Source organism: Epargyreus clarus, unplaced genomic scaffold (assembly GCF_041222505.1).
Source record: "Epargyreus clarus isolate Ecla_fem2 unplaced genomic scaffold, WU_Ecla_fem_2.2 ptg000026l, whole genome shotgun sequence".
Classification (NCBI taxonomy): Eukaryota; Metazoa; Arthropoda; class Insecta; order Lepidoptera; family Hesperiidae; genus Epargyreus; species Epargyreus clarus.
In genome coordinates this window covers 16,004,279-16,017,695 of record NW_027332233.1, presented here as the reverse complement: position 1 = coordinate 16,017,695, position 13,417 = coordinate 16,004,279, and the positions used below count along the sequence as shown (strand labels likewise).

General features: G+C 34.7%; 1 protein-coding gene across 5 annotated transcripts in view; it reads right to left on the bottom strand.

The window, feature by feature from the left end:
* Nucleotides 1–12,560, bottom strand: part of LOC140753589 (uncharacterized) — a 105,545-nt gene extending 92,985 nt beyond the window's left edge. For 4 of the 5 annotated variants that reach the window (XM_073088304.1, XM_073088308.1, XM_073088307.1 and 1 more), the window contains exon 1: nt 12,527–12,560. The gene's annotated coding sequence lies outside the window, so the exon portion shown is untranslated. The remainder of the gene's footprint in view (nt 1–12,526) is intronic. The other variant, XM_073088306.1, reaches the window with a different exon arrangement.
* Nucleotides 12,561–13,417: the final 857 nt, after the last annotated feature.

Sequence of the window (13,417 nt, the reverse complement as noted above, 5' to 3'; positions counted from 1 at the left end):
TTTGCTTTTTTCAGCGCGGCATTCATGGCTTAATTACACAATATGATAGACTATTTAAAACATTCGATTTCTTGCAAATTTTATTTCAAACTCACGGCAGTTTTGAAGGTGGTAGAACGCTTTGTGGTTCGACTCCGGCGGCACCACCGCCACACCTATTTCTACCTAATAACAGCAGTGTTAGGCGCTGCTGTGTTCCGGTTTGAAGGGTGTGGTAAGGGAGGCAGACTTTTCCGAGGCGTTCCAGCTTAGTCCTCAGGGGTAGCGGCGCACCTGTGGCCGACCTCAGGTAGGAATATCTAATCCTATATGGGGTTGATTACAGATGTCCATGGGCGGCAGTAGCCACTTACCATCAGGTGGACTGCATGCTCGTCTGCTACTCTTATATTATAAAAAAAAAAGTTTTATGGTAATAATAAATTCTAATTCTAATCTGTCTTATAAAATTATGGCAATAATAATTAATATCAACAATTATCTATTGAAAAACAGGCAATTCTACTATTTCTTAATAACAATTAGTTAGTGTCGTTATTTTAATACCAACTAAATTGGAGCAACCGGTACTATTATTTATTTTACAATCCTTCATGCAGCGCGTTGCGTCATTACTCGACCAAAGAATAGAATCATTCATTGTCCTTTTCAGAGCATCTCAGAAAGGATCTAAGACTTTTATAGACACTAACCATAACATAATAAATGACACATCTATTATTTTTTTGTTCCTTTCGTCAGACGATATATTAAATTATAAAATAATTACATTTTATCGGTAAGTATGTGTGTATTACTCTTGATTGATTCTAGTGAAGGTTACCTCTACCTCAACCTATATACATATTTTATACTATATAATATGTAAGTTTTGTAATCAACCCCTTCTGTCACGAATCCAATCTATGCAATCTTTCAATAAAGAGTGCATTGGCCCGTTAAAACTGACATAATAGCTTAAGACTGACGTAAAAACAGTTTTTATATACAACGGAATAAAATTTATTTAATAGCTAAACCTACATATTGATATCAGTCGTATCAGCATGCTTCATCTTGGTTTCAAGGGTATAGTAAAGCAAGTAAGTACATAAATCTAATTTGTTACGTGGCAAATTAGGCCTCATGGAAAGCTACGAATAAAGATGGTATTCGACCACAGGATTCCTGTCCTATTAGGGTAGATTGGTTACAGATATAAGTGTGTTACACGGTTCTTTACTTCATGAATGATTACGAGAAATGTGTATTTTATCGCTGACTTTGCATTATGATTGATTTGTAGGCAAGTCGCGACCATTGAGCATTGACCTAGGTTCCTCGTGTCTAACATTCAGAGCTCGAGAGCTGAGACAGCATTTTGTAACAGTCATGATTCATTCATTTCTTGAAGACCACTATGTTATGTATGTTTGCAAACTGACTCAGAACACGAGAGAAAAAGGCGCAGTTTACATTGACAGCTTTCGATAGTTCCGATACACGCTTTCATTGACGTGTGTATTGTGTGAATCATTGGATGTTGCTAATGTTGCGGTTTGTAGGTCAACATTGCCGTGTTCAAGAAGGTCGTGGTGCAAGGAAGTAGTATATGTATTCTTATATTGCCATCTAAATTTATATTTTCATCTAAATTATTTTTTAAAGATAAAGCAACGTCCTTGAACACAGCAGATTATTACAAGGTAGAAATGGACTTGGTGATAGTACCTTCGGAGTCGAGCCACGAAGAGTTATACCATTTCCAATATTGCCACCAATGTGCTTTGGGCTACATTTTATACTTATATGTCTTTCTATAATAAGTGTACACATCTTTAAATCTAAAATACAGAACCACTTAATGATATACAACCGCGCAATCATTATTTGATGAGAAATTTGAAAATAGCTCGTGGAAAGAATTCTTGTCTTAAAACAATTATAAAATTGATTGATGGTCTACAAAAACAAAAATTAAGAAGTAATTATGATGAAGGATAAATAGTTGTAGAGTCAAGAAACCGGTTTGCTGTTCAGTGATGTAGTTCGTGACATCACGACACAAGAATGTCGAGAACATATCGGCCTAGAGCGAAACGAAATGTATTATAACTATGAAATTATAGGTACCGCTTTTAATGATATAGTAACAGTATTGAATAGTATGTCATATTGATCTATAGCATTTCTTAATAGCTGTTTTTTTATCTACTGAAGACCTGAAGAAGGCTGCTATGCTAATAGCTACATGTAAAAGGCACAGGACCAGTAGTAGTGGTGCCAATTAGGTAACTATGATCACCAATGAACCTCTAAAGTATTCTTAGTAAAATGACTTGTAAAGTCTACTGGATGGAATCTACTCCATTTTTTAAATTAAAAAAGTCATAATTTTGATGTTTCTGATTTGCATAAATAAATGAGGAACACGTATTTGCGTTTATTAAAACTGTCTATTTACTGCAAACGATTCGAGAGAAGAGGCTTTTTATAATGAATTTTTGACAAAAACTCGGCTAATCTCTAGAGACTTTAGTGTCTCTATTATTTTCTAAAAAAATACTATTTTCGAACAGTTTTTTATAAAACAGCTTCAAACGTAACGACCAATAAAGTAAAAAGTGCACTCTTTGCATACCAAACCGACGATCCATAAAACAATAGTTGCGAAACAGGAGCTTTGTTTGTTATCGTCAAATTCTAAACAGCTGTTTAACATTTAGCTCAGAAACATTTTACAAATTCAGCGCTTGTCGGAACTTCGATCCATTGTCTCGTAAATATCTTGCATCGGCATTGCATCGGAATCCTAATTCTGGACTTGTTACACATAAAGTATATTTTTTACGTAATGGAAGCGAATATGTACTTCTTGATTATGACTCGACAGCGCTTAACACAACAGTACAGTACAGTAAGTAGTACAACAAACAACATAACTGTGAGACGACAACAACAACGGATGACAAAACGAAGATTTTTGGTACTTCTAATGTAATGTATGATATAAGTAGAAAGTTCTTCGATGTAAATTTATGTACTAATTTAGTCACTTTACTATACTCTTCTTTTTTTCCACTTCTATCGGAGGTTGTACAACATTAGGGCAATCCTTTTTAATATTTAATTATTAGTGAAAGTAAAATACAACTTTAATGGACAGATGAAGCAATTAGTCATAATATTTTTCCTCTGGCTGCATTTAATAAAATACGTACGTGACCGCTTTAGGGACAAACTCGATAAAAAACAGAGATGAGGCATCTTTGGTGAGTAATATGTATAACTAAATATAAGGAAACTTATACATACATATATATTGGATATATTGATAACCTTCTCCTTTCAGAATTCTGTTATTAATTTGTAATGGAACTTGTTGTTAATTTTACGTTTCTGAAATCAACCCTAGATATACGGACGAAACGACCACTAGTATCAGGTGGACGGCATGTAAGGTGCTTCAATTTCATTGAAAAACAGCAGGAAAATAACATATTTTTCTTGCAATTCTAATCTAACAACTAGTTGCAACTTAATAATACGAGTATACGGTACAGTATAAGGTCAATTGGTGCAGGATGGTAATAATTATTATGTCTGCTTTCAAAAGTAGTGTTTAAAATAAAAACACCTGACTTGGCATTTTACTCCAAACGTGTTTTCCAGTTTACATTTTTTGTATAGTATGTCTCAACTTACGAAACATAATGTTTCATTTATTATAACAACTTTTCTTTGAATGCTGTCTATTTTGTAAGAGAATGTTTCGAAAGTGCCCATAAACATAATGAGGATGTAGCTGTGCGCGAGGCAAGTTTTTTTTTATAATATAGGAGTAGCGGTCGAACGTGCCGTCCACCTGATGGTAAGTGGCTCCTGCCGCCCATGGACATTTGTAATGAACCCCAGATAGAATACCAATAGGATAGGATAGGAACCACCTTCAAAGTTTTTTGGAAGAGGTAAATTATGATATGGAGAAGAAGGGAAGTCCTTCAGTTTATGGTGACGTGCCGAACTGGAAAACATAAATGTATTTGTAAAATTTACTGAATCATTGACAGAAAATTCGATTAAAAAGAGTAATAAATCCTTAATAATGTGCTTAGACACGATAGATATCCATTTCTTATTTTTATTATGGACATTATGAAAGTAAAACGTACACTAGACGCATGGAAAGATTGTGGCGAAGTGAATTTGTCAAAGAGCAATTTCGACAAGTAATAGACAAAAAAAGTCACTATAAACCTTAAATTCCTAACTTTAGAAGCTTTCTAAGAAGCAGGATGCTTGTTGAATCTGTAACATATTACAAGTGGATTAAACGATTATTATAGATACGTGAACTTATGCAAGAGTTTTTACTTGTGGTGAGGGCGCAACATAATAGTTCTGACACATTTTGGACCCACCTACTGACAGTTTAGTTACGTGTGCTACTACGCCATCTGGACCATAATCTAATTTCGTGTGCATATCAGTTTAATCGAGTGCCTCGGTACTGTTAGTATAGAAGATATGCATGTAAAAAGCAACGGTAAAAAGGGTGGTGTCCAATAGTAACATAGTTTAAGCCATCAATTAAAAAGTCCAGATCTAAAATTCTAATTTCTCATTGGAGTTTCTTCATGATAAACTCAAGGTTATTTACGATGTTTTGTGTTACGCTCAAACTCGGTACTTACTTTTCTCGTGTTTTACCAAAACAGAATTTTAAAATCGGGAACCTAATTTCTTAAGAATTGACATGTGTACCAATAGAAAACTTGGTCAGCGTGGTGGAAAATAGTCTAAGCCCTTCTGATGGACAATTGAACTCTTCTTATTTCGCAAATTTCGTCAAAACTACCCATAGCATTTACAAAATATAATGACTACGATCCGTGTTAATAACCGGCACAAAGCGAATGCCTTGTGAAACACGGAAATACACATGAAAGGCACTACCCATACAACTCCAGACCACACCCTACCTTAATTTTCTTTGTAGATCAGTTAAATACTACCTCATGCTAAGCCTTTGCGCATTGTGAAGTCCGTAATTAATACTATTGAGCCATAACCATTATTTTACCATTCATAAATTTCAACAATTACAAATTATATGGTCAATTATAGCAATTATAATTGCATTATTATGGTACAATTCAAGTTTTCTCTTGCAAGCAAATTACTATTTATCTTGAGATAGTCTACACTTTCTTGACAGTTCAGCTACAGAATGTCAGTCGATTTTTTGAATCGTTTAATAGAGATGGGCAGTTAAGATAGCGTGGAGATTTTATCTGCGCGGACGCAGTTATCATCAATCACAATATAGATTTCGTAATCGAGTGGAAAGTGAACGCTTCCGCATGCACCACCCAGAATGAGAAACAAAAATAGACTTTAAGAGCGAATTTCATGGACGAACTGAAGAACATTTTTCACTTCACAGCGGAGGGTAAGCGTATGTATGTATGGTTAATTATTTAGCACGCGGCTCTAACGGTTTTAGACTTATGAGATGGATGAGAACGGCCCAGGTTCGAATCAGGGTACCGTTTATTCGCAGACATGATGAGATGAAGGAAACGATCGCGAAGATACCAGCGCAGATTTTTTCAAGTGTCTAAAATTTACGAAACATAAATAATTCCAATCGTTCAAAAAGAGACCTGTGACTATCATTTCATACATAATATAAGATGACTTATAAATACCAAATAGGAGTCAATGACATTAATTTGTAGATCTGTTGTCTAGTTAATAACGAATGCCGTTTGTATGCTCATTGGAGCTTTGATGCTGAATGTAGGACAATATTCATGCATAGCTGTTGATTAGTAGAGTTGTTGTTTGTACTCGTATGTCTATACAATTAAAGTTGTGCCATCTATTAAAATACATGAGCAACTGAAGAAAATGCGGACAATTTCAAGACATCACATAGTTATATACATTTTCATTATTTTGACGATTTCCAAATTTAACGAGTAAGACACAACTTCAGTCCATTGTGAGGGATATCATACATATCTAAAAATAATAACATTGTCTTATGATAGAATATTATGCAGTAAATTTCGGATAAAACAATTAGCTCAAAGGTAATCGAAGTAAAGCTTATTAAGTTTGTCGTAGAGCTACGCTAAGTGAAGCGAAGTTATGTGATTTTGTGACATAAATATTAAGAACAGTGCAAAATTAAGTCGGGTGTGTGTGTTTATGCGTACGTGTGTGCGTTTGTACGTGTGTGCGTAGGTACGCAACTTTGTGTTTATGCGTTTGCATGTGTTTATGTGAGTGTGTGTACGGCGCGCACACGTTTGTGGTTTACGAACAATTATCTTGCGCACATCCAGTATTAATGAGTTCAGCTATATAATGGTAGCTAATAGAAACAGTCATGTGCGCTAAAGCTTTGTAGAGCTTCGTATGTAGAGCAAAGCGAGCCGCACCTTTATTGTTTTATTGTTGCATGTTGCATCACGTTGATTGCAGCACTCGTGACTATCGATCATCAACTGTACAAGGCTTTACAACTTAAATAAGTTGTAGTTTTACTTTCTACGAGATAAATTTGTAACTTAATATAAGTAAGATAACAAAGAAGATGTTTCATTTTCGGCCATCTCATGTACACTATATCTAAAAAACACGAATAATTTGTATAATTGAAGAAAAACACACATATATTTTGATAACCTAAAGTATTCCTGTTTAAAAATATTTAAAATAAGCATTCCTCATTGAAATATTAAATATGGCGGAATACTGTCAATGTCAAGTTTTTAAAACTGTCGATGTCGGTCAGGGAACCTATGTGTACCCCACACATAGGTTACTATACTCTTTGGATGTCGGTAATTCTGTATTTCGCTGTTTTTGTCGTAAAGTTATTGTTACCTTAGTACTTTACAACCTGGCTTTTGTTTTGGGTATCCAGTCATTATTTCTGAATTTAATTAATTATTTATAATAATTATAACAAAACCACCTTTTAAATAGTATCTGGTTTTATAGATGTAAGTGACATGTCAAATTAAAAAAGAAGAAGTTGTCAATTTCGATATGTGTAAAAGTGGATATATACATTTAATATAATAGTGGAATCCAATGTAAACGTTGAATAAATATGTACTTATGAGAAGATTCCATTTCAATCCTGAATATGTTTCCGCTCTGTGCTGCTTACGATTTTGGTCTGATTCTACTTTATTGTTTACCCAGCTTATGTTTTATGGACTCTTGTGATTTTCGTGCGATCGCTGTGGATTGTGTTGACAAGGATTCAATATCCTCAGGTAAAATATACATCAGTTAGTTGTATTAATCGTGAAATAATCGTTAATAATTTTAAACTAGAGAAGCTAATCTTTTTACATTTCTCTTTTTTTAGATAATTACAATAGCAAGACAAGGACATTCTTGGGATGACAAAATAATCAGTTATTATTGCAACTGCATCGCTGGGCAACGAACCGTACTCGTAGGTAGCTGCGCTCACATTATGACCATTGTTTGATGTTTGGGCTGAGCTCGTCACAGGATATTACAGAACCTGCTACATGATTGGATGAAAATATTCATAAGGGGAGATATTGAAAATGAATAAATAATGTATCTAAGTGAAGAATAAATAAAATATTATCTAAATGTGTACTTATAGTTGCTTTATTTACACAGTTAAATGTTTTAACTAAAATAAATTGGTATAGAAGTACATATTTTGGTATTTTTGTTTTAAATCCAGATTTATGAAAGTAAATATAATTAATGTTTATCAAATATAGGTATTGTTTCTCAATACATACAATACAATATTTATTTATCTACACCCATCCGCGTAAAAAATATATAATGTATATAGTAAGATAAAATAGAATGACAGATGACATTATTACGGTAATCACTACCGCCATGATGTTTTTACACTGTTGTGTTGCAAGTTTAAGTGTAAATTATTGTTTTTAAACAATTAAACGAACATGATTTGAAGAAAATGAACCCCTACGAATTGTTCTTTGCATGTTTTCTTAGTTTAGAGTATAGTGTACAAAAGGTGGCCGGGAGCCCATACATTTTGAAACATCTCCTTTAAATTGAAGAAGATAGATAATCTATGAATATGACCGATTATGCAGATTTTGAAGTAAAAGTAGCCTTCATTGCTCCAATCCTAAAATAAAGTAGTACATAAAGACAGATATTAGGATAATAATTTATGTACTTATCTTGCGATGGATGGATCTCGCGAAATCACAAAAAAAAACTGTTCAACTCAAAATACTTGACTTTATTTCCGTGGATTACAGTTTTGACCACAAAATTTCATAGATCAAATGTAATTTAAAAAATTAAAAAGCAATTTGCCCTACACTATGCCAAATACGACAATAGTCATATCCTTTGAATACAACTATTATAAATCACCTAAGAAACATCCATCTTTGTTCATTAATACATTAAAAGCTCAAAAACAATTGAAATTTAATATGTACGAGAACATTATACAAACGCTTAACACAGTCCACGCACGTCGAATCACAAAGCGCAGCGAGTTTACAACGCGAGGGCAGATAAAAGCTCGCAATGGTCCTACAAAGCTTGCAAGTTCAACCAACCAGCGCACTCGTGACTTGCATGACGGACATTCTCTATTGGCATGTGGGGAGATTGGCAAAGAGGTGTACCGAACCAACGTAAATTATATATCTATGTAAACTATATATTATGTATATCTATGTAAAAGCCGGCGATGCATTGGCGACTCCTCTGTTGTTGCAAATGTCTATAGGCGACGGTGGCTGCGTTCCATCAGGTAGCCCGTCTTTTTTTTTTTGTCGAGGGGGAAACCTTCAAAAGGTACCCGACAACGTGGGAGCGACGCCGAGTTATGTGGGATTTTTACCGCACTAAAACCCCCCCGGTGGCCGTCCTCTGCGCTGCGTTGAGGGCTCCGGGATCTCCAAAGGAACGCAACCGGAGTCCTCTTAGCGCGTTGCCCCGTCGGGCTCCGCCCAGGTGAGCTTGACACTCGCCACACCATCTGGTGTATACGACGGTATGCGACCACACATACCGTCGTCCTTCCCGGGGGCGCTTACTGGACGATTCGAGCTCCCACTCTTGCCGCCCGCAACCCTGGGAGCCCCTTTTAGTCGCCTCTTACGACAGGCAGGAGATACCGTAGCCCTATTCTAGTCCCGGAACTACAGGGACAGGTACATGTACAGGTATGTATTACAGGTAGCCCGTCTACCTCATCGTTTAGGTATAATTTTAATTGAAGAATATCTTATCGTTTGAAGGATCTATGACTGATGTGGAACAACGGTCCTCGAATGAGGACCACGTTAAAGTAAAAGGAACAGGACCTTTTGGATCATCAATTAGGAAAGGCCTATGTTCAGCAGAAGACATTCAAAGGCTGATGGACAGATCGAAATTAATTTAAATATCTATTTGTGATTTCAAATATGTTATTAATAATGCTACTCGTATGTGTTATGGGCGTCACATAGACTAAAAAATGTTAAAATTATAAAAATATCAAAAACAAAGTAAATATCAAGGCTCTACAACTTATTTATAATTATAATCGCTATTTTAAATTACAATCTGTATTAAAAGGTCACAATTTATACTATATCATTTTTGGTCCTCCTAGCTAGATTTTTATAAGAGCTTCTAACGTTATTGTGAAAGTTCCTACTAATTGATAGAAATCCATAAAAACAAAAAGCTGTCAATAAATATTTTCTTAGAGAGCATTAAACCCCGGTGCAACCAACGTTTTGCGCATTGCACAAACGCCCACATTCCACTTGCGTGCCGGCAGATACTTGACCGCTTCTTGCATTTTTTGTTCTATCACAGTCAGCTCATGTTAGGTTGTATCCTAGGGTTGGGTTGTGGAATCAGGTAAAAACTGTAGATCACTTTCTACAGTACATTCATATACAAGCATCTAGAGTTTGCCCAAAATAGGTTTTCTTTTTAATAGAGAAGAATCAAACAGTATGCAATTCACCTGACAAGTCGCTATTGCCGCTCTTGGACATCCGTAATTATCTTTAGACTGGATTTAAAATCGTAGACCTACCTGAGGTCGGGTACAGTAATTTGCATGCCTGTTATAAGGGAATCTCCCTTGTCCCTTATTACTCTTATACCCATTAGAACACAGCAGCACCGCAACAATGTTTTTCTTAGTCAAAAAGGTGTAACGTTAGCGACATAGGAATCGAATAACAAAAGGTCCTAGTACGTCCAAAGATCTCTAAGTTTTCCCATAATCTTCAGGTCAGTTCGCTTGGTCGGAAGACGACCTTCATTTTTTGTTTAAAACGGTCGATGCTCGGATACTTATTTTCCTGTTACGTGTACATCTATTTTTATACATCGGAAAATACATTTTATCGATAATGTATTCGCAGGAAAGCATCATAAAGGACGAATCCTTCCTTACCTTTAGAATAACAATTAACTTTAACATTAACAGATTATTTCATGTCAAACTAAGTTACTGGCTGCCTTAAAGTATCATATTTATGTATTAAATAGATTTCATGATTGTTTTGTACAATAAGGCGGTTTAGGATATATAATATCTTGTTTTACCACTTGTATATTAATAGTTCTTTATTAAGATTTGGGTACTCAAATTTTACAAATTCAAAAACGTCTCTGGATTGAAGAAATCTTTCTTCCTCTCCTCCTTCCTTCTTCTGAGATTAGGGAAACAACAGAACATCATGTAGGTAATAATTTATACAAAAAAGTGTTAAGCAATTAAAAATATACAAAGGAAATGATTCAGTTAAGCACAGACCTATATTGTTGATATAAACATATTTAGATAAGCTTCTCTTGAATTACATTAGTAACTAGGTTATGGACAGAATAATATGACCACTATGTGACTTTAAATTTAGTATGTGGAATTAGGCGGATACACATCCGTTGCAGCTTGAAATCGTATGTGTTTTATGTTAACGGTATAGTCCGTGAGGTTTAAGCTGAGCTTTGCATTAGTGTGAGTGAACACACAAGTAGGGTCAGATAAAAAACTTTCAATTTTTTTTATCATTTTTAGTTATATACAAAAACTGAAGAGGTATTCTTGTTTAAAAAAATATAGTAAAGAAATCTTTGATATTTTAAATTATTCGCCACATTCACAATTATTTATATAGGATGCCATTTACAGTGGTTTGTCTGTATAAAGCTGATGTAAAGATATCTTTTGTCTATAGATAAGATCATTGAGAGATAAGAACTTTTATTTATAGTTAAAAGTAAAAAATGTGCTGTCCTCATAAAAATATTCCTTAAAAATTGCTATAATACATTTATTTCAAGATAAAATGCGGTACATATACAACATTTTATATTCAAGACCGATTAACTTTTCCGATGAATAAGATATCAAAATCGCATTTTATTAAAAAATACGTTTTTCCATTGTAGCCCACAACATAGACATAGGACAAACAAACAAACATTTGTATCAAATATACATATATATATTTACAAGTCAACAAGAGAGCATAAGGGCACGTACATCATGATAAGTGTCACAAAAAACGTCAACAAACGAGTGATATCTGTGGGAGTGACGATAGTGTTATCTGATTGTAGATTGGGATACTAGAACGGTGAATGAAGCACGTTTTGACCTCGAAAACAAATGGTTTAATAGAAAAGCTTAGCCTCTCTTCGTTTCTACTTAACGCCTTAACTTAATCAATTGTATTTTTTATTTTTTATATACTTAGATAACAAATAAATGGTAATATGTAAAAAGGTATTAATGTAATAATATTTGTACCTCTATAATACTAGCAGGACGATGTTACGTATTTTTCGTGTATTTTAAGTAAATTTCAATACTGCCTTATAGTTCGAAGGTCTGCCATTCTCTCTATTATATTTCAAAGTTATGTGCATATTGATAATTAATTATCACGCATATGGAGGAAAGTATCGTGAGAAACGCCAACAACTATACGCCTGAGATTTTTTTATTTATTTATTTATAAAATCCACAGCTACATGTTACAAGCATACTTATCTTGCGTTATAAACTAAAGCCAATAACGGATTTACATTTTATATACATTAATTATACACCTGTCACTAAATTACACACAGGTACAATATGTTATTGTGTGCGTGGTGTGAGTGTGAGCGAGTGCGTGCGTGTGTGTGTGTGTGGGGGGGGGGGGGGGGGGGCGTGTATTTCTTAAAAAATCTTAAGTAGATAGTTGTAGTCTTACAATCTGCACTCGGCCAGCCTGAAAGACTATCACTGAAAACTTCGCTTATCGCAAAATCCTTCTCATTTTGAGAAGAGACCCGTGCGTAGTAATTAGAAAATAATATAAATTAGCTGATGGAAAATGTACCAACGTAGTTGTTATTTATAAATGACTGAAAAAGATGAAAAAAGATTTACACTTTTGTCTCCATAAAAATAAGACTACTTATATTACACTATGATTCATAATAATTTACGTATTTACAAGTACAATTAATAAAATTTAACACTCACCATATCACTAGCTGTAGCACCATTACGGACCTGAAAGTAGAACACCTGAATAAATATAAGTAAGAATGAAATTATGTCACTTCACATTTATTCCAAGCCACGTACGTTGTGTTGGAATGTTTCAGATTTACAATAAAATTTTTGAAGAATAATTGTAAGAAAGAAAGAAAGTTAAAATTAGTAATGTAACAAAAAACTTGACATGTACCGGGACACCAGGCATTCGGAATTAGTCGTCACGGGTACACATCTATGACGTACTTATGCAAATAACTTCGCATAGTTAGTTAAATATAGTCCGCGCCAAACTGCTAGTCCGCTCTGAAGTTGTTGCGAGCAGGTGTAGTCATACAATTTGCTATGACGACGCGATTCATTTCGATATTCAGAGCGGATTAGCAGTTTTACACGGCCTATACCGCAACATTATTTTACATAACGTTAATAAAATCCTTATTAAAATGTAATATATTGCAAAAACTTTCTTCATGTCCGGTTTTGGACCAAAAACTATGTTATCTAAATCCTTAGGTCGCGCGCACGCAAGGACAGATGATAAGGAGCTCAATGACTAACATGCGTAAGTCATAATTATAAATGCAGTACTGTTTTCAATTATAAATTGTAATTCAATTAAATGAGCATGCAACCCATCAGCCTCCACTGCTGGAGATAGGCCTTCTCAGTCCTCATCTTGGCTTCGCTTTGACCGGTCTTGTGACGTATGAAATCAATCGTACATCTGACGATAAATATGCCTGTATATCTGTAAATCCTCAAGAATTGGAGTCTTAACACATGCGGTACTACCCCTGAGGACTAAGTTCGAATACATCTTGAAGCAAAACACTATAGTGCTACAAAGTATGGTGATGCCCCTTCAGACAATCC